This window comes from Chiloscyllium plagiosum, chromosome 27, assembly GCF_004010195.1.
Source record: "Chiloscyllium plagiosum isolate BGI_BamShark_2017 chromosome 27, ASM401019v2, whole genome shotgun sequence".
In the NCBI taxonomy this organism is placed as follows: Eukaryota; Metazoa; Chordata; class Chondrichthyes; order Orectolobiformes; family Hemiscylliidae; genus Chiloscyllium; species Chiloscyllium plagiosum.
Window position 1 is genome coordinate 31,106,365 of NC_057736.1, and position 27,832 is coordinate 31,134,196.

Below are 27,832 nucleotides of genomic sequence, written 5' to 3' on the forward strand. Positions count from 1 at the left end.
AAGCAACTTGGAAATGGTCATCAGATGGTCATTTATCTGCCCATGTTTTCCATTCTATTGGAATGGTCCTGAGGCAGAGCATAGAGGAATGGGATTTTTGGCACCACACTGTCAGTACCACTTCATCTACGTACACTCACTTCTATTAATGTTGGAGCCTCTAGTGAACAATACAGCAATTGTGAAAAGGATTGTAATCTGGCAGCAGATTGCTCCTCCCTATTTTCTGCTTCTGTGGCCGACAACACCAAACAAAGGAAAATATTGTCTTACTGGAACTTATTCACAAATGAAAGAATGTTACTTTCAAGGTTGTGGTCTGCATTCTGGATCTGAAACCAGGAAAGCCATTTTCCATTTTAACTGACTCTATTTAAAACAATCACTGGTGGGAAAAGGGTGAGTATTTTCCTATTCGATGCAGGAGGAACTCTCTCCCTTTATGACATTACAGGGAACCCTGTGGGAAGTCAATGCGGGTTCATTAGCAGCCACATTTAGGATGCAAGCTGAATAGCGGCTGGAATTGCACACTAGACAAAAAAAAGTCTCGAAGGTCAGTCTAAATTAAATCATAAGCCTCGTTACCTCCAGGCCAGCAAACTGCAGATGTCAATCTGGCATCCCAAACAGCTCACTCATCGGCTTTAGATTAATTTAGTTCACTTCAGATGCTGCCTTTAGGCTGGCTTATTCCCAAATGGGGCATGGGATGGAGAGAAGTACGGGCCAACAGTAGTTGGCAGCATTAACATGGAGGCAGGAACAGCACTCCTAACTGCTCCTAGCTTCACACAGGAGCAAGTATATCTTTTTAAAACAAGTCTCTGAGTCTCTGCAACTGCATCCAATTCCCCCCTTAAAGATTGTTGTAAAATCAGATAAACTAGCCAGAGTTTGCCATGTTAAAACTCTGGGGCAACTCAGCTGATTTACCTACCTATCATTGTCAGCCATGAATTAAGTTGTTAGCATTCCTACCTCTGAATTACAAGGTTTTGGGTTCAAGTCACATGTACTTCAAGACTTGAAACAAAGTCCAAGTCGCAGTACCAAAGGAATGTTGCGCTCTGTCAGAGTGGGTTTCATTTGAGATATTAAGCAAAAACCATGCCAGTCTGCCTGGGCAAATGTAAAACATCCCATTGTTCCATTTCAAGATAAAGCAAAACAGTTAATCATGGTAATATGACCAATATTTATTCTATAATCATTATCACAAATAGATGATCAAAATCAGATGACAAAATTTAAATAAACGTCATTATCAAATGACTGTTTGTGGGAGCATGCTTTGGTCAAGTTGGCTGCTACATTTTTACAGCTGAACTTCAAGATGGCTTGGCGATAAAGTGCTTTAGACATCCATGGGGCTGTGAGAAACACCATAAATGCAAATCTTCCATGCTCTTCCTTTAAAACAAAAACCAAAAGAACTGCGGATGCTGGAAATCAGAAGCAGCAGCTTGTTTCCCGCATGAGAACACGACAGTCTTCTGGACACAATACAGAGTTCGACAATTTTAGGGCTTCAGGCACCTTCTCCCATGTCCTCAGCCCAACCTCCAGACACCAGGCCTTATTATCGCATGGTCAGCTATTACACACAACCCATTGCTAGCCACTAATTATCCCCATTGGTAACTCTTCATTCTCCTAGGCTCATTGTTAATCATTCTTTTATCTGTCCAATTGTTGTTATCTTTCTTTGGGCTCTATCCCCATCTCTCATCTACTCCTTACCCTCTCACCCAACCCTCTGCATTAAAAAAAACAACCTTTTCCCAGCTACCATCGGTCTGAGGAATGATCATTGGACCTGAAATATTCACTCTGATTTCTCTCCTCTGATGTTGCCAGACCTGCTGAGCTTTTCCAGCCATTTCTGGTTTTGTTTATGTTTTTCTTTTACAGCCCTATGCACCCATTGTAAGCATACCTTCAGCCTGGTAAAGTTATCTTTTGAACTTGCAAGTTCAAAATGTGAGTCTGCCTAATATCGAGGGAAAAGGTCTTTCAACAATATGACATTTAACATGTTGGTTGTGTAGATGTGATGATTCCTCAACCAAACTCTAAGTGGATTAAATTACTTGTGTCTGGTACAGGGAAGGAAACCACCTGCAAATTGGAATTTCCCAGATTTACAAATCAAACAGGCCACTTCCAGAGGCAGCCTTGCAACACTGATGAGACATCTAAGGAAGAATTCCACTGGCATGATGTGATTTCTCCACATCCCAAATGGATTTTGCTCCAGCTGATGCATACAGTCACTGGTCACAGTCAGTCAACATGTCATCCAGAAGCCCTTGTTTAAATTCATTCTCTGCCACTCCATGTCTAATTGATCCTTCAGTGTAAAAGATTCCTATAAGCAAAGTCCACATAATTGTTTAAAATGTCATGGTCAAGTTCAACAAAAACATTGACACTAGCACAATTCATTTTTGAACAATTAACTGCATAGCAGAGGCTGATACCGCTGAGCGTTAACAGTCTCTTTTGTACTTTATATATTCTCAAACATGATAGCCTGATTTTGACCACTTCGCCAACAATAACCTCTCTCAAAGGTTCCTTCATTACGTGTAGAAAGGCCATGATATTCACCAGAAACAACAAACATGAAAAAAACCCTGAATATTTGACAATTCCTCAAGGGGCTTACAAACTCTTTCAGTGGTGGAATAAGCTTGTGCTAGTTACTCAAGCCCAAGGGAAAATAGATCCTGGAAATGCTAAAAGAGACCTTTCACTGTAATCCAAGATAATGAAACACAAGCCACCTATGAATCACAAGGGGCTACAGCGTCTGAGTCATAGTACTACATGCTGTCAATCAATTCTGCAAGAATGGAAAAATGTAAATCAACTATTAGGACAGGTCAAAACTGAAAGTCCCACAGCATGACAATGAGAAAAGTTGTCACAGAAGAACTGCTTTCACTACTTATGCTCTTAAATTGTACCACAGGAATACAAGGATCGATAAAGTTGCTTCTCTTGTCAGTGATCCTTAGATATCAACTACTAAACTGACAATTACCACTCCACTCATTCCAACAAGACCTCAAATCATGGCCCTGTCAGCCCATTCAGGAGGATGTTAAAAAAATCCTGGAGCACTATTTCAAAGGAAAGTAGTTCTACCCAGTTTCCTGTCAATACATATCCCTTAACCCACATCATTACAAAAGAAATCTCTGTAATAAACACGTTAGTGTTTGTGGGAACTTATTGTGCAGAAAGTGCTGTGGAATTAACTATTTACAACGAAGACTGCCTTTCTAAAGAACAATTTAATTGGCTGAGCACCATTTGGTAGGTCATTAAAAGCACAATATAAATGTGAATCGTGCCTTGCTTGGGCAGCACAGTGGCACAGTGGTAAGCACTGCTGCCTCACAGCGCCAGAGACCTGGGTTCAATTCCCGTCTCAGGTAACTGTCTGTGTGGAGTTTGCATATTCTCCCTGTGTCTGCGTGGGTTTCCTCTGGGTGCTCCGGTTTCTTCCCACAGACCAAAAATGTGCAGGTTAAGTGAATTGGCTATTCTAAATTGCCCGTCGTGTTAGGTGAAGGGGTAAAAATAGGGGAATGGGTCTGGGTGGGTTTGCTCTTCGGAGGGTCGGTGTGGACTTGTCGGACCGAAGGGCCTGTTTCCACAGTGTAGGTAATCTGATCTGAACATCACAGTATCTTCAACAAAAGCAAAACAGATACCTGCATACTAGACAGTATTCTTATAGCAATACTTCAAGAAGAAGATCAACTTTCAGGAGTTCGCTCTGTAGGTTAAATAAGGTGATGAATTGCACCACAAATATCAAAACCTTCTGCATCATTCAATATTTTCAGATGCAATGCAGTTCAAACTTGCAGTACCTTTGTGACTTCATAGAAAATCAATAAGATCAGCAGTTTTAATAGAATTTTTTAACTGTAGATCTGAATAGGTCATTATTCAATATTGTGGCCTTGAGAATTGGCCTCAATTGGTGAAGATGATGCTCTGAACCCACTTTTTGATGCAAACAGAACTTGGAGCACAACAGCAATTCACACTTTGGACTCTCTCTTTCATCAGGACGAAAACAACTGCATCTTCAATACCACTGGCAATACAACACTGCCTCAGGATACAGTCCTGCCCTTGGAAACTCTTGACATGCTACCACAACACCAATATTTCCTAGAGAGGTTCATGCCTGCTGATCCACTCCATTACAGCAGCTTGCTGCTTCAAAGGCCAATTGTTCCACTCTGCCAGGTCATCAAACATGTTACCTCTGACTGTCCCTCCCATCCACTGTGTATAGTTGCGAAGAATGCTGCTACCTTATTCTCAGAACAATCTACAATTCCTACTCATAAGTCTGTGAAATCCTGAAATTGAATTGCAATAGTTTTATTGCCACATGTATTCAAATGAGCCCAGTGAAAAGTTTACAAGTCACCACCTACAGCCACTTCTAAGGATTAGCTCAGTTTAGTTGGTGACTCACTCGTCTCCTGAAATAGCACATTGTGAACTGTACTCTAGGAATGGAGTATATAATCTAGGTTTACACTGAAATGTAAAGCTGGGAGAGTGCTTCATTCACTGAGTGCTATCTTTGGATGAGGTAGTAAGCTAAGATCTCAACTTCATATTCTGGTGAACATAAGTTATATTCTGTAACTAATGGGAGGGTGGTTTATTTGAAAGGAGATTTATACAGTTATAGAGAAAGGACAGAGCAAATCTGCAGGGTAACAATAACAGTCTGATAGGAATTAAAACATCAAAGTTAGGGGCAGGAGTAGACCATTCGGCCCCTCAAGACTGCTCCATCATTTAATTAGATCATGCTGCTCTGACTACTCCACATTCCCACCTCATCCCGATTGCACCCTTGCTTATCAAAGATTGCTTTACCACTGCCTCAAAAATATTCAAGGACCTTGTATCCACCTCCCTTTGAGAAAAATAGTTACAAATTATAATAACTCTCTGAGATCTTAAAATGAGTGACACCTTATTTTGAAACAGTAACCCCGAGTTGTAGACTGTCCCAAAAGTGAAAACATCCTTTCTACATGCACCGGACCAGCAATTCAGAAACCCACAGGAATATTCTGAGGACATAGGCTTGAATCCCACAATGATGGATCGTAAAATCTGAATTCAATAAAAATATGGAATTAAATGCTAATGACAGCTACATAACCACTATTGACTCTTATCAACTGTCATTATAAACACATCTACTCACTAACATCCAAAAGGGAAGGAAATCTGTTATCCTTACCCAGTCTGGCCGACATAGGAGGCCTACAGCCCAGAGGACTCAACATTGAGTTCTCCAATTTCAAATAAACTTCCTTCCCTTCCCCTGACTCCCTTCCCAGCCCCTCTCCCTCCCTTCTACTCCTTCCTGCAACCAATCAAATTCATTCCTCACATTTATGAACCAGATTGTACCCACTATCTGTCTTCAAATATCCCCACCTCACCACCTGCCCCCGCCACCCCCTTTATCTGCAACTCCCCCTACACCCACCCCCAGTCCTGAAGAAGGGCTGCACCCGAAAAATCAACTTCTCCACCTCCTGATGCTGCCTGGCTTGCTGTATTCTTCCAGCCTCCAGCTTGTCTACACAATAGGACAGAGCACACATCAAAAAATAATGTGAACTTGTAATGAAGGGATTGCAACAATTGTTAGCGATTTTAATCTTGATATACAATGGACAAATCAAATTGGCAAAGGTGGCTTGGAGGATGAGTTCACACAGTATGTGCATTTCAGGTAGTTTTTTTTAGAACGATTCATTCTAGAAAGGAAAACAGGGAACAGGGTATTTTCGACCTAATAACCATATCTGAGTTATTTAGGGATTTAGCAAGCAGGGTGTTAAACAGGGAAACTGCAGATTTGATGTATCTTGATTTCCAAATGGTGTACGATAAGATTCCATAAAATTATTATTGGAACCAAAGCTAACATCTGCAGTAACATGCAATGTCCTACTAGCCATCTTCACACAAGACTCAGAGATTGATTGAAGTATTGTAAATGTTAGGTGAGAAAAATATTTTCACGTAAGTGTCTGGACGTGTGGTGAGAGATAGGCTCAACTGGATTTATTCAAGAGGGCACTGGATAAATACCTCAGAATGAAGAATGTGCAAGAATGTGGGGAAAGGCAGGAAGATCGGACTAAGTCATGTGTATCTGCATGTGTGTGCACATATGGGTGTGTTCCTGTGTGTGTATCGGAGAACATTGCCCATAGGGTTGGTCATAGCACTTCATATGAAATCACTTTCCAGGATTATGTCAATGTTTTTCCCATGGTGTTGAATGAAGAGAAAAAGAGGAATAGACATCACTGAAGACAAGATCATCTCTGCTTGCCCCTCGATCATAGTTTTGAAATCCTCTCTATCCAACCTCCCAAGTTATATCAACAGCAACAAACAAGAATGGCTTATGCCCGAAACATCGATTCTCCTGCTCCTTTGATGCTGCCTGACCTGCTGCGTTTTTCCAGCAACACATTTTTCAGCTCTGATCTCCAGCATCTGCAGTCCTCACTTTCTCCAACAAGATAGGCAGCACTGCAGAACATTGAAGGAGGAAGATTACAGCGGTCTGATTGTGGTGAAGTCCAACAAGACCCACCTTGACATGAGGAGCATTGCTCAAGATAGTGACGGAGTAGTACGCTCCCGCCAAAACTCGTCCACTCCACCATTATTATTCTTTGTTTACTTCTCTTTTTTCCCTCTTGGAGGTTTATTTTTTTCTTCTCTCACAGCCTCCAATGACTCCTAGCCTCTAGCAACAATTCTCCGTCTCCAGCAACAATTACCAACCTCCGGCAATTACTCCCAGCCTGGCACAGTGGCCTTCTCCCATAGCGGCCTCCCAGTGTGGCATGGTGATCCACCAGCCTGGCGCAGTGACCTCCCAGCCTAGCACAGAGGCTCCCCAGCGTGGCATGGTGACCTCCTGGCCTAGTGTAGTGGCCTTCCCTACATATTGTAGTAGTCGCCCAGTGTGGCAGTCTGCAGCAAACTCACAGCCTTATGATCTGCCAGGCACAGTCTGAAGTCAGGGTCCGGTGTGGACTGGAAGCTAAGTGCCAGCGTGGTCTGTTATTCTGAACTTTTGTTTCTGCAATGCTGGACATTTTATTTCTCTATTGCCTAAAAGGTTGTAACTGAAGAAGGTATACCTAGACACCTTCTACCTAAGTCGGCACTGTAAGTGGCAACGTATAAACTTTTCACCCTACTGTAACAACACGGAGTAAACCCCTTGGCTAATTTAAATCAGCAACACAGAAAAGATTTACACCATGCTGTAATCTGTTACAATTCAAGAGGCAAAGAACTATTCCAAAAGTCACTATTTAAAGTAAAGCTTAACAACTTTATTCATTAAGTCTAACAGATAATATTAACGAACAACTATTTGCAACTCCTTTCTCTTAAACCTATCTTTTACCTCACCCGCCACAAAAGTAGTCCAATAAAAAATTCTGATTACAATTTATGAAAGAAATCACATTTCGAAATCAGTCAGCTTTGCAAGTTTCCTCTGTAGATTCTCCCTCTAGGTTGGTTTCAATGTGCTGCTGTACAAACTTCTTCCACATACAGGTACCTCTCAGAGAGCTCTTAAACTAGCAGCCTACATCTGTTGGTCTTTTGGCTGTTCTCTTTCAAATATTCAAAAATATCTGGTTTTATACCTCAAAACATTGAACCCTTTCATTGGTTTTAATATTATCAAAATATTAAATTCAAATTTGATTGGAGTTTGGCATCTTGGGGCATAACTTAAACTGATTGGCCAAACTTAAAATTTGCTTTTGTCTCATAGCAACCCAGCTACTGCTAGCTGTTTGACCAAGTGTTACATTTTAAATTTTCCAGTACTCTGTGTGCTTGCTAAATCCTTACCAGCCTTTCAACTCTCTTAAAGATACAGTACATACCTACAACTTCATAACACTACCCATTGAGTATATGTAACAATAGAAGCTAATTCTAATTCTGATTTTCCCTCTATCTTTTATGGTTTTGCCAAGCAATAATGTAAGTTTCTCAGGGTTGCAAATTAAGGGGAGTCGCTGCTTGTCAAATGTCTTATTAACAGCCTAACTCACCTTATTAATAATTTAGTTTATCTCACAGAATGTGCCAGATAAACTTGACATCAAGAAATCTTGACAAGGAAATCAGAGAGGGTGCCTGGAAACATTCTGTTTGCTGCACAAAGCCTCCATCTTGATCATCTAGTATCTCAGAACATGATTCACGTGCATCAGCCACATGCATTCACAAATCAGCACTCCTGACGAAAATCTTATGGTCAAAACATCTCAGATGTGCTTTTCCACCACCACACTTTTTGAATCTGACCTCCAGCATCTGCAGTCCTCACTTTCTCTAAGCATTTACTAAGCCCTCACAAACAACATGGCACCTCTCTGGTCCAAGTGCAGGCCACTTTGGAAGCACAGGATTGCGCTGCATTTCATGGCACAGAGAGACCAGTTTAACACCCACAACAATGTGCCAGCTGTCTGCATAGCAAACACTCTGCACAAATGGCTGTGTCAAAAAAAAAATGGGTAGGGGCTAGACGGCAGTCCAGTCAAAAAGGGCGATGGGAATACAGGGGGATTGTTCAAGCGAAGTCAGTCAGGGGTTACTGGGACTGTCGGTCAGAAATACAGTTGGCTAGCAACTTGGGCGACTCATCATCAGAGGATCTATGCCAGCACAATCCAGACAGTGCTGAGCAGTCAGTCCTGCAAGGCCATCTCTAGCAGTCAGGGAGAAACTGCTTAATGTCAATCAGGGAGCTGCAAAGGCAGAGGTAAGGATCAGTCACATCTGTTAGAGGAGTGAAATTAGTAATTAGTCAGAGGTCAGGGTGAATACTGTCCTGGAGCTCCAGCTGATCATTAAGGAGGTTGCAAGGGGGTCAGAGGGAGCAGAGGCAGGGTCACTGAACAGAAGGGATGGGGGGAGCAGATGCAGTTGTGGGAGGTGGGAACGAGGACGGTGATGGTAGAAAGTCACAGTATACAGCAGGTGTGTGTGAAACAGCATCAGAGGGTAGGGTAGGCTGTGGGGTGATTATTGGCATTGACCACCACGATGGCCTCCACAGGAGGAGCTCAGGGAGCAGGGTGGACATTAAAGCACAATGATGAGGTTCAGCGATAAAGGAGCACGGATGGCAGCGAAGATGAATGTGATGGACCTCCACGATGGGGGAGATAAGGAATGGTTATTGGAGCAATGCAAACTATAAAGGAGACACGAAGGCTCAGAAGGAATATGTTAGCAAGTATGTGGCATCCTGAGCAGAGGTATTCACCATTAACTCCATTCCCCGCCACCACTTGCTGTTCTCCAGATTCATAATGGAATTGGAAAACAGCTCATCCAATGCATGGACAGGCAGAGTGAGTGTCAGTGTGATGGGCAAATGCTTAGGATCCATGTCTGCTAGACATTGAAGGGGAAAATACATGAAGCAAGGTTTGCAAATCCCAGCTACATCTCATTAGCAAACATTTCTTTGTATCAAATGCTTGTCAAAGGCAGATTGCACAATGCCACTGGTGCCATCCAAACTAATATTGTCAACTCAGTGATGCAGAAGTTAGCAGGAACTACTCAAAAGGAGATGAATGCTGGCCACAAGGTGCTGTTATGACAAGGGGCACATCGCTCCATCATAAGTCGTAATGATGGACTCGAATGAATGCAATGAAAAGTGCAATGGTTGCGGTGGGTCTGGGACACGAAGGGGACTAGAGAACAGCATGCACTCCCTTTTGCATGTAACGTGTTGTTGACTCAGTCGGCACAGTACCTTCATCATGAAGGACACATAGAGTGAATGGTGTGGTGGTTAAAATGGCAACCAGAGTGATAGAATGGAGTGTAAGGGAGTGTCTGCCATGCTGACTATGTGCCATGGGAGCATGGTTTTCTGGCTATTGTTGCCATTATGTTGTTGGTTAGAGGCAATGGTAGATTGCCAATGCTTTTGCAGGTCCCTACCAGCTTCTCAAAGATGACAGTAGGGGAAGGGATGCCAGTTGTTTAATAGATATCCAATCAGTGGCAAATTCCTTGCTGTCAAAATGGCATTAGAATTGGATGTGAGGGATGTCATGGGGCAGAGTGGATAGCTAATGAGGTGCATTTGGTAAGATTTGGTGAGCAGTCTTGTTGGGTGTCACAGCAAGAAGCCCTACAAGAAAACTCAATCTAACTCGCACTTATACAAAATAAATGTATAAATGTATCCTTCAGATGACGTAGTTGTACATTTGTAAATTTTGCTTCTATTTCATGTAAACAACAGCTAGAAGTACCAAGAACCTCATCAGGAATAAAAACAAATCAATTGGGTCAAATTACCACTTTCTATGAAAGTGACCACCATGTTGGACTCAAATAATACAAAATGGTGTAATCAAAAACCAGTTGGGGTTTTAATACAAATGTCCAGCATAACAAATCAGGAGAAAATATGGAAACATATGTTTCTCTCAAAAGCTCTTCTTTCATTCAGGTTCTCCACTCTCTACTCTTAAGCATGTATTGGTTTATGACAGGCTCTGCCCAGAGACTGAAAGAGCAGCACATACAGATGCCCTGCCATTCTGGTTTTTCATAGTAGATGTAAAATTTAGCCCATCTTTGTAAGCCAAGCAGGAAACTGTCATATTTCTAATGTTACATTGTAATTTGTGAGAGCAGCAATTGTTATATTATCAGGAGATCTGCGCTATATGTGATCTGTTTCTTTGAATACATTTTATGGCACCAGCTTGTCAATTTAAAAATTAAAAAGCTTCTTAAATATGGTGTGGCAAAGGAACATGAATGATGATTAGACAGTTTGATACTTCAGTGTTTATATTTAAAGAAGTAATGTCGTACAATTTCACTTCTCTCTTCAGGGTCTGAATCTATACACTGATTCCATTCATTTATACCTACTTTATGTTCCAGCATATGCTAACAAAACAGTCAGGAAATAGGCATGTAAATAGGAAATAGGTATACAAATTGGATGTAATTTTCCCAACTACACCCCCCAAGAAATTCCATCCTTTCAGGTTTTCCTAATGTTTTAAATTAACTCAGTTTTTTAATATGTTGCAGGTCAACCTTATTACTGTACTCTTCTCTGCAAAGACTTTAGTCCTTGCAATATCACTTTTATTTCTTAAGGGCCAAAATTGATCCCAGCACTCAAAACACAATCTCAAGGCTCTGTACATTTTGGTGATGGCCTCTTCTCAATGATTATCAGGTTCAATACTCTATTATGGGTTGGTTGGTTGTAGGCTGCGTAAATGTTTGCACTGAAGCTGTTTATGCTCAATTGCAATCTTACTGTGTCAGGCATAAATAACTAAAAATCAATGGAAGGATCTGGGAGAAGAGGAGGGGAGAATTATATGTTTGCTTTTATAGTTTGAGATCTTGCTCTTGCTGTTTTTCTCATATTCAGAGTCCCAGGTTATTCCTGTCAGTAAATCTTTGTTACTCTATAAAGTATCGTTATGCAGGCAATAACTAAATAATTTGCACAGAGCCCAGCGCAGCAGGAAATCTTCATTACTGCAGTGAACCTCTGCATGTTGGTAACCAGGCTGGGACTCTGGTGAGTTCAGCAGCACAAGTATTTCACAGGAATGGGATTCAGGCTGTAAATTTATTAAAATGGGTAAGTAAGTAGAAGCAAATGACATAGGTTTAGAAAGTGACTGACTTAGCTATCCACTTAAGAAGACAACAAGGAAAAACACAAAGGTTCCATCAGTGTCTAACTGCAAACGTGAGCGCCAAGAACACAGTGTCCCTAAATGTTCACTTTGACATGACAGTCTAGTTTATTTACCCATTTCAAGTGGCCTCAGACATTGCGAACAAGACAGGTCTAAGGAACACTTTTCCAAAAGAAAAATGTCAGAGGCCAATGACATTTAAATATGAAACACTCGAACACAAAAGGAGCTGGAAAACACAATCAAACAAAACATTCCCGTGATTTGAATTGGATCATGCAACTCCTGAGGCCAGTTACTACAGCAAACGCTGCTTTGAATTTTACTTATATAATTATAGAACAAAACAACAATGTATTCTAAGGAAATATGCTTCATTTTTGTCTAACTCATATAAAAAAAATCACAGTAACTTATATTTAGACACGCCACGGAAGCTTTTCATCCTACACTGATAAGGACACAAATACCAAATCTCAAAGGAGTAACAATATCTAAAGCATGAACAGAGGATGCTGTTGGTTAGCAAGGGGATCCTGATTAGCAGAAGGGTTACCATGGTGATTTTTCCAAGGAAACTTTAAACTTTTGCTTAAATTCAAACCAGGCAAGTCAATACTGATTTGTCAAGGCATTGCCATAATGAATGCACCAGGGAATGTCTGTCCCTCAAAGTCTGGTGCAGTTTCTGACATATGGGATCTTTTGTGAAAATATATGTGGGTCCGAGCATGCACAGATGAGCCACACTGCAAACCTTACGAATGGTGTTGTCAACTATGTCCAAAGAGCAAAGAAGACCAAGTAGGAAGAGGTTGTTTGGTAATAGTTTGTCTTTGTCATAGTCATGTAGGATATCATTTGTGATTTTGATAAGAACCATTTCAGTAATATAGTAAGGGTTGTAACCTGATTAAAGAGTTCTAGGGAAGTAAGTTAGAATAAAAAATAATTAAAATGTTACGTGCATCTTACATTTATGAGATGGCTCGTAAATGAGATTATATCTTTGTGGTCTGCACCTTTCAGTACAAATATGTCAGGTAATATTCAACATCAGTTATATGATATTTGCTTCAGTAATACTGATAGCATTGCACAGTGATGGGTGCACCACCATCACCTTTGGGCTGTGCCGTAAACTCTGCGGATCCATTTCTTGACTATCCGCAACAAAATCATTGGAAACTTTCCCTGTCAATTGTAAAAAACTATTAACAAACCTATTGTAGAATTCTAAATATAAAATCAACAAACCTTTTCTGCCAGAACTAAAACAAAATGGGTGTGAAATATTTAATGCACAAGACCATGGAGAGCTTTCTAGTTAAGTAATAATCCACACACTAAGTATAATTCTCAGAAATGACTTATCTCAAAACTACCATTGCATTTACTCATCATTAAATGCATATGAAAAAAAAATCATTTGATCTGACAGAAAGAATATTTTCCAGCAAAATTACATTTTTCTTAGACACCTATTTCAAAGACATTTATAAATATCACTTTTTTTTGTTTCGTCACACATTGCAGCTTGTTAAAGTCATGCACTTGGCTTGTAGCTCTAGATGGTATCATGTTTACTTCAAGCACACTCCCCAACTATTCAGTCTGCTCTTGATCACCTCAAAGCAGATGTGCAGCAAATCAGAACCAAAAAGGTTCCAAACATACAAACCATAAGCTAGAAAGTCATTCCCCAAATAATGAGCATGCTAATGGATATAATAGAGTCAGAGTTACACAGCACGGAAACAGACCTTTCAGTCTAACTTGTCCAGGCCAACCAGATATCCTAAACTGATCAAGTCACATTTGCCAGCATTTGACCCTTATCTCTTTAAACCCTTCCTATTCATCTACCCATTGAGATACCTTTTAGATGTTGTAATTGTAGCCACCTCCACCACATCCCCAGGCAGCTCATCCCATACACATGCTACCCTCTGCTTGAAAACATTTCCCCTCAGGTTCCTTTTAAAACCTTCCTCTCTCAACCTAAACCTATGCCCTCCAATTTTGGACTTCCCTACCCTGGGAAAAAGACCATAGCCATTCACCCCATCCATGCCCCTCATGATTTTATAAACCTCTTAAAAGGTCACTTCTCAGCCTCCGATGCTCCAGGGAAAACTGCCCCCGCCTATTCAACCTCTACCTTTAACTCAAACCTTCCAATCTCGGCAACATCCTTGTAAACCTTTTCTGAACCCCTTCAAGTTTCACAACTTCTTTCTGATAGCAGGGAGACCAGAACTGAATGCTGTATTCTAAAAGTGGCCTAACCAATGTCCTGTACAACTGCAACATGACCTCCCAACTCCTATACTCAGTGCACTGACCAATGATGGCAAAAATTCCAAACACCTTTTTCACCACCCTGACTACCTGTGACTCCACTTTCTTGGAATAGTGCATCTCACCCCTGCAGTTCCTTTGTTTCGCAACACTCCCCAGGACCCTACCATTAATTGTTTAAGTCCTGCCCTGATTTGCCTTATCAAAATGCAACCCCGCACATTTATCTAAATTAAACTCCATCTGTTACTCCTTAGACCACTGGCCCATCTTATCAAGGTCCTGTTGTACTCTGAGATAACCTTCCTCATTGTCTTTTCCACCATCTATTTTGGAGTCATTTGCAAACTTACTAACCATACCTCCTAGATTCACACCCAAATCATTTTTGTAAATGATGAGAGGCAGTGCAGCCAACACTGATCCTTGCGGCACACCCCCGGTCACATGCCTCCAGTCCAAAAAAAATCCTCCAATACCACCCTCTGTCTCCTACCTTCAAGCCAATTTTGTATCCAATTGGCTAGTTCCCCAGATTCCATGTGATCTGACCACGCTAACCTGTCTAACATGCAGAACCTTGTTGAATGCCTTACTGAAGTCCATGTAGATAATGTGAACCACTCTGCCTTAAACTTTCTTCACCACTTCTTCAAACATCTCCCTCAAATTAGAGACATGATTTCTCGCGCACAACTCCTTGCTGACTTTCCCTAATCAGTCCTTGCCTTTCCAAATGAATGTAAATCCGGTCCCTTAGAATCCCCTCCACAAACTTACCCACCACTGACATCAGGCCCACAAATCTATAGTTCGTTGGATTTTCCTTATTACCTTTCTTAAATAATGGCACCACATTTGCCAATCTCCAGTTTATTGGCACCTCACCCATGGCTATTAGATGCTGCAAGGAACTCAGCAAGAGGCCCAGCAGTCTCTTCCCCAGCTTTCCATTAAGCTGTGAGATATGCCTGATCAAGTCCAGGGGATTTATCCACTATTATAAAATGATGTTTGTTTTAAAAGAATATCTCTCACAACAGCACGTGTGCTTCAGAAGGTACCAAATAGGCACAGTGGAACTGCAAAAGGAACACACTTGTCTGTGGCATAGACTCTTTTATAGAATTGACATAGCAACAAATTCCAGGAATGGCAGGTGAAGGTCTTTTCAACTATTCACCAACACCACAATACCATGCCCAGCTTTCTCCCATATTGTCTGGAAGGTGGTGACTTATGTTGAAATATAAACAGCAGGAACAGTCTGGCTCTTTTTTCTGAAATATACATGTCCCGATGTAGAGGCAGATTTTCTCCTGTTGTGTTATGTTTCCTAGTCAGTATACCTTTAAAAGCCATGCTCATGGTTTTGTGATTGTGTTGTAGCATGTAACTTGATTTGTACGAAGGCCACATGCTCCGTCATTTGGATCACTTGAGGCATGACACTCTACTGGAAACATGCTCCTTTGTCATATAGCATGGAAACAGACCCTTCAGTCCAACTAGACCACATTGACCATGATCTTATACTAAACTAGTCCCACTTGTCTGCGTCTGACCTATATCCCACCAAGTCTTTCTTATTCATGTACTCATCCAAATGTTTTTTAAATGTTGTAACTGTACCTGCTTCCACCACTTCCTCTGGCAATTCATTCCACACACTAACCACTCTTTGTGTAAAAAAGTTGACCTACATGTCCTTTTAAAACCTTTCACCTCTCACCTTAAAAATATACCCATAGTTTTGAACTCCCCTACATTAGGGAAAAGGCCTTTGCTATTTACCTTATCTATACCCCTAATGATTTTATAATTTCTATAAGGTCACCCGTTAGCCTCTACAGTTGCAGTGAAAAAGGCCCCAGCCTATCCAGACTATTTTTCTAACTCAAACCCTCCATTCCCAGTAAAATCCTGCCAAATCTTTTCTGAACCCTTGTATTATCTGAGCTAAATAACACATATGTACCTAAGCAATGTATTTTGTACACAATAGCTTGTTGTATTAATCATCTATTGGATACTTCAAAACTACAATGTCATCACTCAGGTAATTTTTATATCAGGAAATAACATAAGCATTTAAGGTCTTTGAGAAGATTTGTAGCTCAGGTTGATGGTAAGTACGTAAGTTAATTCGCTGAACTTGAAGGTTTGTTTTCAGATGTTTTATCACCATGACTAGGTAACATCGTCAGTGAGAATCTCTGATAAAGTGCTGGTGGCATGTCTCACCTCTTTATACAAGACCTATAAATAGAGACGTGGGACATACCACCAGCACTTCATCGGAGATTCTCACTGATGATGTTACCTAGTCATGGTGACAAAACATCTGAAAACAAACCTTCAAGCTCAGCGAGTTAACTTACATACTTATAAGCATTGCTGATTCAGATAAAATATCCTCCTGGATGCAAACTCATACCATAGTTTTGAACTCCCCTACATTAGGGAAAAGGCCTTTGCTATTCACCTTATCTATACCCCTAATGATTTTATAATTTCTATAAGGTCACCCATTAGCCTCTACAGTTCTATGCAAAATCCCATTACATCTAAAATGAATACTTTTACCTATCAAAAGGATACAGTCTATTTTACTGGTGCATTTAAGAGATAAGTACATGAGGTGGAAAAGAATTAAAGTGATGCAAAGGTGACAGAAAGGGAGAAGATTCATATGAAGCATATAAAGACTGAACCATTGGATCAAATGGTCATTTTTATGCTTTAAAATTCTAAGTAATTCTATGTGAAAATAGATATTCCATCACTCAAACTGCTTGTCTGGGTTTTCAAGTATTGGCTCCTACATAAATGATGGAGCTTTGCCATGTTCAAGGACTGGCTCCTCTACTGTTGTCAGCAGACAACTTACTCCATTAAACATCATAGAGCCAAGAGCAGATTGTGACAAACAATGATACTACAGATACTATTTGGAGTGAATATTTACTTTAATTGGATTGTATTAGTGCAGGGGAAGAGTTTAGTGATGGCTTCAGATAAAAAGCCAGTTGGTCTCTCAGTGCATTTCTATTATTTTGGACTTGAATCTATTTCAAACAATTAACTAGTTAGAAGTATTCCCAGTGTGAGTAGCAACACATCCAAATCAGACACTTTATTACATCAGGCAACTTTATATAGATACCATGCAGTCTCTTAATCCAATGGAGTGCCTGTCTAATAAAATGGAATCAGGTACAGACAGTAGGTCATCATCATACTCACAGATGTATCCCAAAATATGAATAGGAGCAGATGGAGAGCTATTCAATTTTCCAGTTCTGTAGAGCCCAAGATTTCTGCAAAAACCACAATATTTGATGAAATTTACAGCACATAAACAGGGTCATTCAGCCTGAAAGGTTTTTATGCATCATCCAATCCCCTTCCTCCCTACTTTATCTCACCTCATCCCATCAATGCCTTCCTAAGCTTCCTAATTAATGCATCTTTTGTATTTGCCTCAACAACACTGCATGATAGTGAGGTTAACACTCTTATCACGTCCTGAATAAAGCAATTTCTCCTGAATTTCTTGCTGGGATTTATTAATAAGGATCATAAATATTGTGTAGTTAAGATTGATTGCTCCAAAACCTACCCTATTAAATCCATTTACAAAGGCATCTTAGTAACTTGCTTTTCCTGGAGAAAAAAATGCCCTAGGCTGACAGTCATATCCAATAGTTACATTCTCTTAATTCAAAAAGCAAACTTGCATTTCGTTTCTGCACTCTGTCTATTGATTCAATGCCATTTTCATTACATGGAGACCAGAAGGGTGCACATGATGATAAATTTGGCCGAAGTCCTGAAGATGCTGACATAATTTGACCCAGATGTTTCAGTCAGTTCATCTGTGAATAGGATATCCTACTGACATCAGATGCAGGGTCTACAGTAAATAATATGCATTGCTTGTTGTGTATTAAAAATGTGTGCACAGCATGAAAGTTCTAATCAGAGCTGTCAACTCAGGAAACGACAGCATTAGCAATGATTACAATATGACATGACACAGCATAAAGTGAGGTCAGTTTAGAAATGGCACTTGGATTACTTATAGAATTTTATTTTCTTGATTTCAGTGTTGCTGGTCTGCATTGTTAAAAAGGTGTAAGCCTGCTTTGATAGACTGGTAGTTGGCAATACACTAGCATTGTTTGGAACTTACATTGAGCAGCAGTCTGTTTTTTGCCTTCTGTGTAAGCCAACTCTAACATCTGTTTGTGTCAGCTGTACCAAAAGTTCACTGCTACCCTCTGTATGTTAGTGAACTTGTTTTGTTTTAGAAAAAGAGATATGAAATAAAGTTTAGGATAATCCAAAGAGATTCTACAAATACATTAAGAGCAGCTAGGCAAAGAATGGACCTCTTAAAGATCAACAAGGTCATCTATGTGTTGAACCTCAGAATATTAAATGAATATTTTGCTTCAATGGAGAAAGAATTGGAGGCTAGAGAATTGGGGAAAAAATATTGATGTTTTGAAAACAGTTCACATTACCAAAGAGGAAGTGCTGGAGGTCTTAGAAAACATACATTTCCAGGACCTGATCAAATGTATCCCAGGACATTGTGAGAAGGAAGAACTTGCGAGAGCCCTCGTAGAAATATAGCAAGAGTATCATCTATGAACTCAGGTGAGGTGCCAGAGGACTGGAGTAAGGCTAACGTTGTGCCTTTATTTAAGAAATGCTGTAAGGAGAAGCCTCGGAACTTGAGACCTGTAAGTCTCACATTGGTGGTGAGTAAGTTCTTGGAGGGGATTCTGAAAGATAGTTTTTACGTGTATTTGGAGAGGCAAGGACTGGTTAGGAATAATCAGCATGGCTTTGTACATGGGAAATCATATCTCACAAAATTTGATTGAGAGTTTTGAGGAAATAACCAAAAAGATTTATGAGGGCAGAACAGTAGATATTGTTTATATAGACATGATATGAACAGAGAAGCCTTGGTTCCACATGGTAGATTAATTAATACAGTTAGATTAAATGGGATTCGGGGAGAGCTTGCCAATTGGATACATAATTGACCTGACAGTAGGAGACAGACGGTGGTGTTGGAGGGCTATTTTTCAGACGGGAGGCTTGTGACCGGCAGTGTCCCACAGGGATCGGTATTGGGTCCACTTTTGTTTGATATTTATAAAAACGATTTGGAAGAGAATTTAGGAGGTATGGTTAGTATGTTTGTGGATGACACCAAAAATTGGATTCAGCAGCGGAGCTGAATTAGACCACTCTGGGGAGGTGAGTAAAGGCTATAAATACTTACCGCCAGGACGTTGGGCCTTCATTGCGGCAGTGGAGCTGGGTGGAAGTGGTCGAATTGCACTCTGGGAAGGTGAGTGAACTGATGGATTTGGGCCCAGGATATAGATGCTTCAGGCAGAATAGAGAAGGAGGTAAAAGGAGTGGAGGAATTGCATTATTAGGCAGAGAGGATATCACAGCACTGCTGAAGGAGAGCGCTATGGAGGACTCGAGCAGTGAGGCAACATGGTCAGAGCTCAGAAATAGGGAGGGTGCAATAACAATGTTGGGGCTGTACTACAGGCCTCCCAACATCGAGCATGAAATAGAGGTACAAATATGTCGACAGATTATGGAAAGATGTAGGAACAACAGGGCGGTTCTGATGGGAGATTTTTAATTTTCCCAACATTGACTGGAATTCACTTAGAAGCAGAATTTGTAAGGAGCATCCAGCAGAGTTTTCTAGAGCAGTAGTCCAACATGGGAAGGGGCCATATTGGACCTGGTGTTGGGAAATGAACCTGGCCAGATGGTTGAAGTTTCAGTAGGGGATTACTTTGAGAATAGCAATCACAATTCAGTAAGTTTTAGAATACTCATTGACAAAAACGAGAGTGGTCCTAAAGGAAGAGTGTTAAATTATGGGAAGGCCAACTATAGCAAAGTTTGGCAGGAGCTAAGGAATGTGGATTGGAAGCAGCTGTTTGAGAGTAAATCCACATTTGATAATTGGGAGGCTTTTAAAGCGAGGTTGATTAGAGTACAGAACAGACTTGTCTCTGAGAAAATGAGGGATATAAATGGCAAGATTTTGGAAGAATGGATGACAGATGAAATTGTGAAACTACCTTAGAGGAACAGGAAACATACATAAGGTCTAGGCAACTGAAAACAGATGGAGCTTTGGAAGAATATCGGGAAAGTCGGACCAATCTGAACCAAGGAATTAAGGGGGCTAAAAGGGGTCATGAAATATCTTTAGCAAACAGTGTTAAGGAAAATCCCAAAGCCTTTTGTTCATTTATAGAGAGCAAGACGGTAACTAGAGAAAGGGTTAGCCCACTTAAGGTCAAAGGAGGAAAGTTATGCATGGAGTCAGATAAAATGGGTGAGATTCTTAATGAGTACTATGCATCAGTATTCACCAAGGAGAGGGACATGACGGATGTTGAGGTTAGGGATAGATGCTTGATTACTCTAGGTCGAGTCGGCATAAGGAGGGAGCAAGTGTTGGGTATTTGAAAAGGCATTAAGGTGGACAAGTCACTAGGTCCAGATGGGATCTATCCCAGGTTACTGAGAGGGCCGAAGGGCCTGTGCTGCGCTGTAATGAGAGAAGCGTGAGAGGAAATAGATGGAGCCTTGACAGATATCTTTGCAGCATCCTTGTACATGGGTGAGGTGCCACAGGACTGGAGAATTGCTAATGTTGGCCACTCATTTAAGAGAGGTAGCAGGGATAATCCAGGTAAATATAGATCTGTGAGCCTGACTTCAGTAGTAGGAAAACTGCTAGAGAAGATACTGAGGGATAGGATCTATTCCCATTTGGAAGAAAATGGACTTATCAGTGATAGCCAGCATGGTTTTGTGCAGGGAAGGTCATGTCCTACCAACTTAATCAAATGATTTGAGGAAGTGACAAATTTGATTGATGAGGGAAGGGCTGTAGATGTCATATACATGGAGTTCAGTAAAGCTTTTGATAAGGTTCCCCATGGTAGGCTGATGGAGAAAGGAAAGTCGCATGGGGTCCAGGGTGTACTAGCTAGATGGATAGAGAACTGGGTAGGCAACAGGACACAGAGAGTAGTAGTAGAAGGGAGTTTCTCAAAATGAAGAAAAGTGACCAGTGGTGTTCCACAGGGATCCATGCTGGGACCACTGTTGTTTGTGAAATACATAAATAATCTGGTGGAAGGTATAGGTGGTCTGATTAGCAAGTTTGTCAATGACACTAAGATAGGTGGAGTAACAGACAGTGAAGGAGACTGTCAGAGATTGCAGCAAAATATAGATGGATTGGAGATTGGGCAGAGAAATGGCAGATTGAGTTCAATCTGGGCAAATGCAAGGTGATGCATTTTGGAAGATCCAATTCTAGAGCGAAATATATGGTAAATTGAAAAGCCCTGGGAAAATTGATGTACAGAGAGATCTGGGTGTTCAGATCCATTGTACCCTGAAGGTGGCAATGCAAGTCGATAGAGTGGTTAAGAAGGAAAATGGCATACATTCCTTCATCGGACGGGATATTGTGTACAAATATTGGCAGATCATGTTACAATTGTACAGGACTTTCTTCAGCCACATTTGGAAAAGTGCGTACAGTTTTGGTCACCACATTACCAAAAGGATATGGATGCTTTGGAGAGGGTGCAGAAGAGGTTCACCAGAATGTTGCTTGGTATGGAGGGTGCTAGCTATGAAGAGAGGTTGAGTAGATTAAAATTATTTTCATTAGAAAGATGGAGGTTGAGGGGTGACCTGATTGAGGTCTATAAATTCATGAGAGGTATAGAGGGGGAGATAGCAAGAAGCTTTTTCCCTGAGTGGGGGACTCAATTACTAGGGGTCACGAGTTCAAGGTGAGCGGGAAGGTTTAAGAGAGATATACGTGGAAAGTTCTTTACGCAGAGGGCAGTGGATGCCTGGAACACATTGCCAGCGGAGGTGGTATAGGCGGGCACAGTAGCATAATTTAAGATGTATCTAGACAGATACATGAATGGGCAGGGAGCAGAAGGATACAGATCCTTAGAAAATAGGTGACAGGTTTAGATACAGGATCTGGACAAGCGCAGGTTTGGAGGGTTGAAGGGCCTGTTCCTGTGCTGTAATTTTCTTTGTTCTTTGTCCTTTGATTATGCCGGGAACGGAGGGGTGGAATTAGAAAAAGACACTTGCACTGCCCTCTTGAACTGTCCTACCTGTCCATCTTCCTTCCCATCTATCCGCTCCACCCTCCCCACAGATTTATCACCATCACCCCCATCTGCATCTACCTATCACCTCCCCAGTTACCTTCCCGTCAGCCACACCCCTCTCTCCTATTTATCTAGCAGCCCCCCCATCCCCACCCCACATTCCTGATGAAGGGCTTATACTTGAAACTTCGAGTCTCCTGCTCCACGGGTGCTGCCTGATTTGCTGTGCTTTTCCAGCACCACAATTTTCGACTCTGATCTCCAGCATCTGCAGTCCTCACCTTCTCCTCGCTAACAATGGCCCAACCAAGAACAGCCTTCTTTTTATGTTGTGAAAAACTGATGTCCCTTCTCAAAACCTGGTTTTCTGCATCCTAGTCCTGATGAGTACAAGACCCTCTGCCCGTAGGGTTGGGTTTTGAATGAAAGACCCACTGTTGGCTTCACAGGGATCAACTGGCTCATGGTCCAGAAAAGAGACAAGGCAGGTCCTGCTAGCTCTCCATCAAGTAGTCTATGCCCAACACCACAACATAAAAAATCACACTATCAGAATCAGACCCATAATCTGAAGCCAGAAACTACAGGAATGAAACTAGATACAGTTCAAGCTCTCTTTCCTGTCAAACTATTGAAAGGAATGCTCGCTTTGCAGACAGTGACTCCTAAAGCTGCTGTACAAGACCAACATTCTTTGTTAGTTGCTGTAGCAATAGAGAAGTCACTTCTCCACTTACTTAAAGGGCACTTCGAAAAGAAGAGTGGAAGAACTTTGGTATTCTCTTTCAAAAGTGACACTGAGTGCCAGATTAATTGTTTTTTTTTAATTTGACAGATTTTTCATCTAAAATTGTAGTGCATGTGGCAAAGACAGATACGTGGTCTTAGATTGCAAAGTAACCACAATCCCATTGAATGATGAAATAATTACGGAGTTGAATGGCCTACTCTAGTTGTTCTGCAACTGGAATACAGTCAAATGTTTTTTTTTCTATGACTATTTGTACAGAATCTTGGGCAAATTTCTTCTATGTGTTACTGATAATTGAGTTCTATGCACCTGGGTAAAGAGTTCATTAAATTTTGCTGTAAAAGGGCCAACATTAAAATTTTCATTCAGTGTTGGACAGAGCACAGAACCCAGCTGAAATACCCAACAGACACCAAAGTCTGTGCAACAAATTGCGACTTCCTCAAACTAAGTCTGTTACCGCTCTCCATGATACTTTTATGCTCAGTCTATGAATTTTACAAATACTTCAGGAAGATTTAAGCAGTGGCAGGAAAAGTGATCCTCTTGAGGAAGGTCTCTTCACTGTCTAATTATGGTTGTATTGAATGGGGCGCTCTGTTTTCAGACATTGTATCAGCTTCAGGAGTCAAGGACACCTGGATGGGTATATGAGCAGGAACGGTTTTGAAGAATATGAGCCAAACGCTGGCAATTAGGACTAGATTAATTTAGGATATCTGGTCGGCATGGACGAGTTTGACCAAAGGACCTATTGCTGCGCTGTACATCTCTGACTCTATGACATTATTTGGATATCGCTCACAAATCACATTCCTGTATACAGAGCAAACAATTCTAAAACAAGTCCATTTACAAAAAAAGTTTATGGACAGGAGAAAGAAAGCACAAATAACTGATTTTAAAATCCATAAGAATTCTGTCATGCCAATAAAGTCAGTAGGTCGGTTAGCTCAGATGGTTAGTGCATGCTGTTAATAATGCCAAGGTTGTGGGTTCAATGCCCACACTGACCGGGTGCTTCCTTGGAATTTGCAAGTCGTGGGTTCACACTTGCAGGGTATGTGTTTGCCCTTGCTTTAGGGTGGCACAGTGGTTAGCACTGCTGCCTCACAGTGCCAGGGACCTGAGTTTGATTTCAGCCTCAGGTGACTGCTTGTGTGGAGTCTGCACATTCTCCCTGTATCTGCATGGGTTTCCTCCCACAATCCAAAGACATGCAGGTTAGGTGAATTGGACATGCTAATTTGCCCGTGGTGTTCAAGGATGTGTAGGTTAGTTGCATTAGTCAGGGGTAAATATAGGGTAGGGGAATGGGTCAGGGTGGGTTACTCTTTGGAGGGTTGGTGTGGACTTGTTGGGCTGAAGGGCCTGTTTCCACACTGTAGGGATTCTAAGACTCTAAGAAATTCATAACATGGTTGAAGAACTATATGCATCTCTAGCCTTTATTCCAAAATGTGTTTCTTAGTGGAGGACTACTACAGAGACAAAATAACTGCAGGTGTAATTTCTGGAAAACATAGTGTTTACCAGTGGGATGCAACAGCTAAAGAGGTATCAAAGAAACTTGAAAGCAGACTGGATTGTTATCTCTTTCAGATTACAAAGGTAACAAAGGACTGAGCCCTCTGCTCAACAGAGAGCCATCTCTGGTTAATGTCTCAAAATTATTTATAGTCATTCATGGGATGTGGACATTCCTGGCTGTGACAGCATTCATTGCCCATCGCCACCTTAAGGACAACTAGGGCTCAATTGCCTTCTTGAGGCACTGAGGTCCTTTTAGTGTAGGTAGACCCACAACACGTGAGAGTGGTGCAAGATTTTGACTCATTGACAGTGAGAGAACAGCAATATATTTCCACGTCAGGATGGCGAGGAGCTCAGACAGGAACTTGCAGGTGCTGGTACTCCCATGTATCTGTTGCTCTTGCCCTTCCAGATGGAAGTGGTCCTGGGTTTGGAAGGTACTGCTAAAGGAGACGTGGTGAATTTCTGAAGTGCATTTGGTCGACAGTACACACATCTGCACCTGAGAATCAATGATGGAAGCATTGTACGTTTGTGGATGTGGTGCAAATCAATCATGTAGGCTGCTTTGGTCCTAGTGACGCCAAGCTTTGAGTGTGGTTGGACTCCATCCATCCATCACACTCCTGGCTTATACCTTGGACAGGTTTTGGGAAGTTGGAGTTACTCACTGCAAGATTCCAAGCCTCTCATCACCTTGTGTAGCCATTGCATTTATATGGCTGATCCATTTCATTTTCTGATAAATGGTATCCCCTAGGATATTGATAGTGGGGAATTCGATGCCACAGAGTCATAGAGTCATACAGCACAGAAACAGACCCTTCAGTCCAAATCATCCATGCCAACCAGCTTTCCTAAAATAATCCAGTCCCATTTGCCAGCATTTTGCTCATATCCCTCATGTATCCACTTAATTGCTATATGCATCTCCACCCGTTCCTCTGGCAGCTCATTCGTACACACAAAACCGTTGGCATGAAAAAGCTGTCTCTCAGGTGCTTTTTAAATCTTTCCCCTCTCTCCTTTAACCTATGCCCTCTAGTTTTTAACTCCCCTATCCGAGGAAAAAGAACTTGGCTGTTCACCCTATCCATGCCCCTCATAATTTTATAAATCTTCTGAAGGTCACCCCTCACACTTGCTGCAGGGGACAAAGTCCTAGTCTATTCAGCCTCTAGCTATAGTTCAAATGCTCCAATTCTGGCAACATCCTTGTAAAGCTTTTCTGCATCCTTTCAAGTTTAACAACATTTTTCCTATAGCAGGAAGAACAAACTGAATGCAGTATTCTAAAAGTGGCCTCAATGTTCTATACAGCTGCAACATGGCATCCCAACTCCTATACTCAATGCACTTACCAATAAAGGCAAATGTGCCAAATGCCTTCTTCACTGCCTTGTCTTCTTCCATTTGTTACTGATAATTGAGTTCTATTCACCTGGGTAAAGAGTTCATTAAATTTTGCTGTAAAAGGGCCAACATTAAAATCTTCACTCATTGTTGGAAAGCACAGAACCCGGCTGAAAATGCCCAACAGTCTGTGCAACAAACTGTGACTTCCTCAAGCCAGGGCTGTTATGGTTCATCCTGTCCATGACCCTCATGATTTTATAAACCTCATAAGGTCACCCCTCAGTCTCCAATACTCCAGGGAAAAAAGGTCACAGACTATTCAGCTTCTACCTGTGGTGACTCAACTTTCAAGTAACTGTGCACCTGCACTCCTAAAGCTCTTTGTTTGGCAACAATCTCCAGGGTCCTATCTTTAACGATATAAGTCCTGCTCTGATGAAGAGTCATTTAGACTCGAAACGTTAGCTTGCTCTCTCTCCACAGATGCGGCCCAACCTGCTGTGATTTGTAGCATTTTTGTTTTCAGTACAGATTTCAGTGCTGATTCCAGCATCTGCAGCCATTTACTCCTAGGGCCTGCCCTGATCTGCCTTACCAGAATCCAATACCTCACATTTATCTAAGTTAAACTCTATCTGCCACTCCTCAGACCGTTTATCCATCTGGTCAAGGCCTTGTTGTACTCTGAAAGAAACCTTCTTCACTGCCTACTACATCACCTATCTTGGTGGCATCTGCAAGCTTACTAACCATACTTCCTATGCTCACATTCAATATCATTTATATAAATGACAAAAAAACAATGGTTCCCAGTACCCTGTGGCACACCCCTGGTCACAGGCCTCTGGTCCAAAAAACAACCCTCCACCACCATTCTCCATCCCTACCTTCAAACCAATTTTGTATCGAATTGGCTAGCTCTCCCTGGATTCTATATGATTTAACTTTGCTAACCATTTGGAACCTTGTGGAATGCCTTACTGAAGTCCGTACAGACGTCTACTGCTCCACCTTCATCAATCCTCATTGTCATCTCTTCAAACAATTAATCAAATTAGTGAGACTTGATTCTCATGCACAAGTCCATGTTGACTATCCCTAATCCATCTTTGCCTTTTGAAATGTATTAAGTCCTGTCCCTCAGAATCCCCTCCAACAACTTACTGATGGCAGGCTCACCGGTCTATAGTTCCCTAGCTTTTCCTTACCGCCTCTCTTAAATAATGGCACCATATTAGCTAACCTCCAGGCTCCCTGCACCTCATCTATGGCTATCAATGATACAAATATCTCAGCTAGGGCTGAAAATGTGTTGCTGGAAAAGCGCAGCAGGTCAGGCAGCATCCAAGGAACAGGAGAATCGACGTTTCGGGCATAAGCCCTTCTTCAGTTAGGGGCCCAGCAATCACTTTCTTAACTTCCCACTAAGTTCTGGGATATATCTGATCAGGTCCTGGGGATTTATTCACCTTTTTGCATTTTAAGAGGTTCAGCATCTCCTCTTCTGTATTTCCCCAAGTGCTTTTGCTTCCATGTCCTTTTCCCAGAGATATTAATACAATTGAATCAAGGGATAATGGTTAATTGTCTCTTGTTGGCAATAGACAGTCATTGCCTGACACCTGTATGCCACAAATTTTAATCATCACTTGTCAGCCCAGGCCTTGCTTCATTTGAACATGTAGTAATTCAGTATATAAAGTTGTAATTGTGCCGACAATTAGAGAATAGTGAACAGTGCCAGTTCTGAAGTTATGATAGAGGGGTGCTCATTGATGAAGCAGCTGAAGATTTCTGGGACACTAGCCTCAAGATGCCTGTGGAGATTCTTCAAGCAAAAGAGACGAACATCCAACAACCAC

General features: G+C 41.4%; 1 protein-coding gene across 6 annotated transcripts in view; it reads right to left on the bottom strand.

Annotated features, from left to right (window-relative positions):
- dlgap3 (discs, large (Drosophila) homolog-associated protein 3) overlaps positions 1-27,832 on the bottom strand; it is a 694,237-nt gene that overhangs the window by 656,772 nt on the left and 9,633 nt on the right. For 5 of the 6 annotated variants that reach the window (XM_043717841.1, XM_043717840.1, XM_043717843.1 and 2 more), the window contains exon 2: positions 17,367-17,440. The exons of the other annotated variant lie outside the window; for it this stretch is intronic. The gene's annotated coding sequence lies outside the window, so the exon portion shown is untranslated. The remainder of the gene's footprint in view (positions 1-17,366; positions 17,441-27,832) is intronic. 6 annotated transcript variants of the gene reach the window in all.